Here is an 8340-nt window from a genome sequence, read left to right on the forward strand (position 1 = left end):
AGGGCATCACCCAAGTCATTAGGATTCATCCTTTCAGCATCTGTACCAAATTTCATGGCTATCAATTGAGCAGTTATCAAGAGATTTAACTGAAAAACTGAAATGTCCACCTTACAATAATGCTAGAGGAAAAGTCAGGGGATCACCAAAGTCATTATGATATTTGCTCTGGGGACAGAGCTTTATGGCAATCCATCCAGTAGTTGTTGAGATAGTTCAGTCTGGCCCCAAATGCAGTGGATGAAACAACAAATAGACATTGCCATCCCTATAGCCAAGTGCATGCAAGCATGGCTAAACATATTCTTCACATTGGCTACATTTCATAGGTTTAAAGTAAGCTCCTGTGCAATTAACATAGTTAGTGCTGATTGAGAAAATTACAGTTATCATTATGAGACTGATTAATTATAACAAATGATGGTACTGCCAGTGGAGAAATTGGTATCTCACTGTAAAAATATTTTAGGTTTGGAGGAGATTTTTCTGTAGGTGTTGACTCAGCAACCGTCTGTAAAGTTAGGACTTTCACTTGACAATCAAATCATATATATATATATATACAGTAAATACTGTATCCTGTATCTACAAAACATGACTTAAGTGCAGGCTGCTGTGACATATGGACAGCTATAGTGAAGCGCATTCCTATGATAAAACCTTCCCCTTTATCTCCTTGAGACTGACAGTGGAGCACTCCTGCCATCTCTTGCCTTTTTTTCCACAGGACCCTGAACAACACAAAAGTCACCAGATCCCCAGAGAGCATTTCTCACAACTTTGCAAACACTCTCTGTTTTGATGTGTCTGGTTTTTGATGACGCAGTACGTTTCAGTGATCAAGGGCAGTTCAGAAGAGAACAGTAAAGGTGAACGGATAAGCGCACACACACACACACACACACACACACACACACACACCTACACTCACTTTGACTTGTTTGCCAGAACACCTGTGCGTTTGAGAAAGAGAGCAACACAAAGCATCCCTCTTTTTTATTCTGCAGCCATGAGGTGACACGGCTATTGTTTTTCCCCATATTCCTCCCTTGTGCATTTTGATTCCTGCCAGAGAAAGGATGGGCCTATTGAAGTACTATATGAGAGAGGCCATTAGACACTGAGCTGGTCATCACTCTACTGTGAAAGGCACTCTACTGATGTGCTGTCCTTCATCCAAGTAAACTTTTGCAAAATACGTGCATTTTGCTGTTGACAGGATTGAAATCCAGTTCCAGAAAGAACATGTTTTCCAGAAATATGATAGTCCAGACATGTACATAATATATATCTTTTTTGTCTCTATTTTTATTTTTGAATTCCTGTTAAGATTGACCTAGTTGTTTATTACAGCAGGCTGATATAATTGGTGAACTAAGAGCCAAGATAGCCTATTATTTAATTGAACTAAATATTGTTATACCAACATAACATCTTCATTAGAGTAGATCTACATGACAAATGCTGCAAAATTACTGTGTTTAGCTATAATTTCCCTTGATGATTCTCAGATTCTAAACATATAATGAAATATAATAAACATCGTCAAAGGCTATTCTCAAAAGGAATCAGTATCAGAAGTACCAGTATTTCAGTATTTATCTGCTCATGTTTGTTGAGACTCCAAGATGTCACACACCTGCAAATGCCAACACCCTTGCCACTCATCCTTTAAATGTAGTACAATATGTGTTCACAGTGGAAATCCTGTCTGTTGAAAAATTATGGCAGGTGACTTAAGGGAATGAGAGGGCATACTTTTATTAGGATAGTGTCATTCTAATATAGAATAAAATAAAATAAAAAGCCACAATTCAAAATTATTTTTTGTGCAGAGTAAATAAAACCGTTTTTCCAGAGTGCAAGACCATCAATAGTCCAACATTTGTATTTACATTACTGTACCTGTTTTTCAGCGCACTGCAATAGATCAGCTTGCAAGAAAAGCTTGGTAACCATACAGTTTGTAGGCAAAACAACTTCCAAAATGAAATCACTTGATCCTTCAACCAAGCGATTCATGCACCAATTTCCAGCCCTTGTGAAGAATTGTAATGTTCAGATTTCCCCTTGAAATCAGCTGGGATAGTAATCAACCAGCTGGGTAACACTGCCCAGAAACTTACTGTAAGTCAAAACATTTAGCCAACTCATGTGGAAAAGGTTTATTATATGAATACAGACTTGAAATGACAGATTTGATATCTCTAAACTCTGACCTAGCCACTTCCCTCAGCATAGACATGAAATTCAGCACACTGGGAAATAGTGTTTTAGAATCAGGATTATCTGCTGCAGGATCATCAGCCGAGCACCATGCTGGTTCAACAACAACAAAAATCATTAGCTAAAAGTGACTATATTGGAATTATTTAGTTATGTCAGCATCATAAAAAATGAGAAGGTGCAGGTCATGTTTATCCAGGATGTGGGTTTTTTTGGACAATACTGACTCAGAGTGTATGTGTGTGTATGTGTATGTGTATGGTTTGCATGTGCACATGTATGAGAGCAAATCCATCAGTGTAAACATATTGACCTATCAACGGGGTGTCTGGTTCAATGTGTGACCCTACCAATGGGGCTCAGATCCAAATTAATCACACATGATGAGATGATTAATCCCATTTATGTCCCTCTATCTGTCCACTGTATGAATCCATCTGTCCTCATCTCTCTTTCTGCTCAGCAGCGAAGGCTCTCTGCTGGGAGTACAGTCCCATCTAATATCATTGACTGGGCTGTGCTCCAACTATTCAACCTAGCATAAAGGCTTAGATGAAGTTCAACATTGTTCCCTTAAGCTGGTATATATCTTATAGTGCAGTGCAGCACATATGTCATTCCAGTAAGCTCTGTTAGTATTTTGACAGTGGGACATTGGTTTTCAGCCAGTTTCAGGTTTGCTTCCATAGGCTTACATTGTTTGTAAAATGAAACAATGGATACACTTATACTGAGCTTTAAGCTGTGATTTAAGACACTATACATCAATGAAATCAATATATAAGCAGTATAATGAGGTATAAAGGGAGGCAGGCAAAATTAAGTTTGTGGATGCACAGAAATGTGATCTCATAAATAGTAAAAATTCACACAAATAGGACAGCAACAGTTGTGTCTAGTTCTGCATGTGATTTACCAACACTCACTCATACTAATTAGGTCAGTAGTAGTGCTTGTGCTGTCTCTCTACGAGGTGTTGAAACTTTCAAATCCAGTCTTTCTGTCATTGCCTCCCTGAGATTATTAAAAGTCTTAGTATTCAAAGTGTCTCTCTGTCTGTCTCTCTCTCTAAGGTGCCAAAACAATCAAACCCAGTCTGTTACGTGTCTCACTCCGAGGTGCTGAAATATCCTTTCCAGGCTACTCCTCCTTTACGGATTTGGTGCCACACATAATACATTAAAATCATCAACCAAGAATCACTATAGCAAACATCCCAGGCATGCTTACTGTGAAACAGCCAGTAACACCTACCAACCAACTACTCACATCCAAGCTTGGGGTTACTGGAGTTTTACACTGGATACTCAGTGACTCAGGATAAATCCATGTTTACCGTGATCCAATCCACTCCTGACATAATGGATTCATTGTTGGTGTGGATCTGACATTGTTGAAGAGTTGAGTAGAGTTATTGATATATACTGGATTCAATATGAAAGTGTGTTACCGGTTTCTCACAATAAAAAGATAAAAAAGAATAAAAAAGAACATCACTTTACATTTATTATAGAATAAAGGAACACAATTAAACAGTGGATATTGTTGCATTCATTTTAATAAGGTGAGACCACTTTGCCCAAACCATCTGCCATGTTGAATCTCCAGAGTATGCACAGGTTGGTTTGAGGCCTATGGGCATTGCTCTTTCTTACACCGATGGCATTGCCAGTGCCTTTAGGCGAGGTGCCCAATCATCGGCTGGGAGCCTTGAAGTTCACCCTTTAATACCAGAGAATCTTCGGTTGGTAGGGCCGTGGGCAGGGACTTCTCCCTGCTATGCCTGCAGCTGCACAATCCCTCTTCTTTTAGAAAGTGCTCTTTCATCTTTGTTTTTGAATGCTGTTTACACACATTTCCTATCAACATGTTTCTTTTGGAAATAAACCACTTGCCCCAATATTTTTACGTGTCTTCAGACAAACAAAAACACCTAAAACCTAATATTTCAGTTTTTGAAAGGACTTCATTTTTACTCTTAATTGGACTTTCACCACACCTTCTGTAACCTCATGCAAATCTTGAAACATTACATAAATTAAAGTTCAAGTTAAAACTGATTGTAAGAATATATAATTAAAACCCTGACAATCATGGCAAGAAGCTAAACAATTATATTTAGCACTTACTAGTCCACTACTGTGATTTTTACAGCACCTCAAAGTATGTGACTTTGACATGATTTGCACACAATCTTAAACATTTCATCCAACTCATTTTAGTGTGTGTGGTGTTGTCATGTTGGCCCAGTGGTCTGAGACGCATACCACAATGTCCCCAGATCAAATCTAGCCAATATAATAGTATTGTGATGCGTGAGAATCTTCCAAGACCTAAAATATAGCATTTAATCTAAATTATAAGGTTACGTTCACAACACATTCAATCCTTGCTGTAGGTATCTTTAATACAAAAGTCCAGAACAGTGTGCAGTAGTATAGTAGTATCATGTGACAAATGGTCACATGATATATTCTGTCATCTTTTTTAAGACCAGATTGTTTTGTTTTGAATTTAAATTTGTTTTGAATTTAATTTGTTAACTTAGGTTTGAGAGCGGGGCCTCGCTTCAACCACACCTCCAATAAACTGTCGAGGCTACATATACCGCTCAGCCTGCCCCACTTGTTTCAGATCGCTCAATGCAAGACAGACAATGATCCACGCTCAACAGCACACGCTTAACAGCACGATCACAATCATGGATTGACAGAGCTCGACACGATTCCTCAGAGGGAAAGGCATTCCATCCAACCACAACATAGCCTCCAGCAATACTCAGCCAAGAACAAACACCAAGCCTTGTGCGCTTCTGGTTCTCCCCCAGGGTCGGCCACAGCCAGTGGCATCACGCATGACGTCACAGGGCCTCGACGGCCACAGCTCACATCTCCAGCTCCCCCTGGCGGGGATCAGGTTATATTTCCCCATGTGCCTGCTCCCTCCGTGTCTCTCAGGCAATTTCTGTCTTGTTTTCATCCCTGTGTTCGCAGGCTGCACTCACCTCCCGTGCACACACATCCTTTCATCCCATCATCCCTTCCTCTACCCTTCCTTCCACTGTTTAGAGCAATACGGCTTCCGCTCCTCTCTCTTGGCGATCCTCAGCTTTCTCCTTCATTTCCAACTGGTCTGTCCTTACCCCAACCCTCCACCCCCATCCCTTCCCCCTCCCTCCCCCAACAACCAAATGTTTTTAGGGTTTTTTTTTTTTTGCTCTTTGTCTCAAAGACTTACTCCTTCTATAGCAGTTTCTCTGGCCACGGCAGCACCAGCCACCCAGCCAGTTCTATCAATCCTTGACCTTCACCTGTCTCTCTCACTTTACTTCTGCACATTCTCTACAAAATTCAGGCATTTCGCTCTTGAATCGGATTTTCATCCCATACCTGTCCCACCGTTTTCAGCCACACATTCAACTAACTTCACAGTCGCGAACCTCTCCAACACCTCACAAGCAACCTTCTCTACAGTTTCGCCCCAAGCACTCTCTCAGCCACACATCAGCCGTCAGTTCCCTCTCTGGATGTCTATCCGCAATTTTATCTCCTACATCGCATCCCAAATAAATTAATAATATAATGATAAAAATAATGATAATAACTATTTAAATAAATAAATAAAATCAATGAATTTATCTTGTTCTCTACCATATATACTATACTAGCAGGTATTACTTCTTCATCCAGTTACTCACCGGTCTCCGATATCATCCACCTTTCATTCCCATCACACATTAGTCAAGGCTCGTGGAAACAGGAACTGGCTTTACAGCCAGACGCTTACCATTCACTTCAGACCTTCTCAGCCTCTAATGCGTAGCTAGCTACACAGGAGGGGGGTGTTTCTCGTCCGAACAAGCTTACACACACACACAAACGCTAAAACATACGGCCACATTCGCGTCCTATGTACTAGCTTAATTAATTATTAATTAATTACTAATTTTACTATATTATCGCTGTTGCTGGTCAAGTGGATAATAAACGTCTGGCCAAACAGCCCTCAAGCCACCAGTAAATCCTGACCCTCCGGGCGGCCAATCCACTGGTGCCTCTATCTCTCTTATATTCACACTTGGAAGAAGTAAACAGATCAGCTAGGAGTCTCCTTCCGCCTCAACTCAGCTCCTACGAGCTTTTCTTACAGAAACAGGAAATTGTCACTCGATTCTGGTTCCATAAACATGGAACAGAATCATCTGCATTTTAGGCATATCACCTGAACATTATTCAAGCCATCTTGCCGCATCGGCACAGCTTCACAGCAGCCAGACTTGGTATCTCTGATCAAACCATTCAGGTCGTCAGTCGCCGGTCATCCCAGGCATACCGCTTATTCACAACAATCTTAGAGAAGAACAAAGAGAAGTTACAGCTACCACGTACACTTCACTAATCAGGCAGCTGGCCATACCCAGCAATTTAACCCGGGTTCATACTGGAGCGCTCTCAACTCTTTTAAATCTACGGTTGCACCTATTCAGCTCGTACATCCCTCTCTGCAGGTCATTGGAGCCCTTCAATCAGCCTCAGCATGCATAGTCAGTGCTCCACTACCCCACTCACACCCACTTTTTTCCTCACGAAACACTCCACTGTTCACCATTTCTCATCCGCCACGCACCCATCTCACATCATCCCTAGGCCCGCAGACTCACATCCTTCTGTTAATGTCCCCACGCTACAGGGAATTGACAAACAGGGCAGGCCAGTCTTCATCAAGCGGGCACGATGGTCTGCATTAATTCAAACACCGGGCCGCACTCTTGCACTGCAGGCTCTGCATGTCTGCTCCTTCTGCGTAGCTGCACTATTCAATCACACCAGCAGACCGACCAGCACTGCACCTCGGTATATTCATTTCAGTGTCGCAGTCCTTCCAGACACTCCTCACCCATGCCACGATCTCTAGAGGTAAACTTCTAGACACCGAGTCCAGCTTACTTCGTCAGCACTCACGAACTTACCTCGTCGTCATAGCCGCCATTTTTGGGGGTTTTAAGGGTCTAGCGAGTCAACTCTCATCCACCCAGATAACACTACAGTCGTAGAGATTCCACAAGATCCATCCCATTCCTCTGTCAGAACCTCACTCCTTCGCGAATATCGCTATACTTCAGTTCATCCTCAGGGCAGCTCACATTCCTGCCACCACAGCACCATTAATAAACCATCGTCTCGTCTCTTATTCATTTCAGACACCGGGCCACAGCATCATATCTTCATCCCATACCAGTCTTACCATTTCAGCCACGTGATTCTACCAGCGCCGCAGCTAAGAAACTTCTTTAACATGTCACAAGAAGCCATCCTCTACAGCATCTGCCCAAGGTCCTCTCAACTTTATTCAATTCAATCAGCTTTATTGGCATGAATGTAAAACAACAATATTGCCAAAGCTGCAAAGCTCTCAACATACCTAACTGCTTCAAAGCATCACATCACCTTTCATCGGTCATTCTCCTCTCAGGACTTCATGTTCCAAGTCCGTTCCTTCGCTATAACCCAAGCTTGAAGAACTTGAACCCGACCTTAATCTGACTCTTTTGGGGGCTTGAAATAAGCTTGGACGAAAACACTTCCGAGACGGAACCCCCACACTGAGTCTCTCTGCTCGGTCTTCCGTACACCCTCTCAGAACAGCCTATCAGACGACATCCTTCTTCCACCATCACCCTTTCCCTCTATATGCAGTAATCCATCCTCCATAATCCATGCATTCCATATTTCCATGTACCTCTAAATCACACATTGTTGTGGCGGGGTCCTTGCTAATGAAAATGAGGATGGTTTTGCATGTTACCATATCTCATATACCATAATTTCAGAATTATTGCCTTATACTATTGTAGAGTAGTGGTTAGTAAATATGGTTGAGCCCTTAACACTACACATACTTAGCAATACTAAGTGAATAAGTATGGAGACAGTGTTTGTGCAAAATAGAGAGACAACTAGCAGCCAATCATCTCACAAGTAGCCCAACAAATTCCATCTGTTACTTACTCTGTTAATTCCACTATCGCACCATCCAGCTACGGGCTTTGATTCCTTTGGGTGTGGCAGGTGGGGAGAAGTTATCATCACTCCTTGCACTGTGTGATCATTTTTA

Source organism: Micropterus dolomieu, linkage group LG23, assembly GCF_021292245.1.
Source record: "Micropterus dolomieu isolate WLL.071019.BEF.003 ecotype Adirondacks linkage group LG23, ASM2129224v1, whole genome shotgun sequence".
Lineage (NCBI taxonomy): Eukaryota > Metazoa > Chordata > Actinopteri > Centrarchiformes > Centrarchidae > Micropterus > Micropterus dolomieu.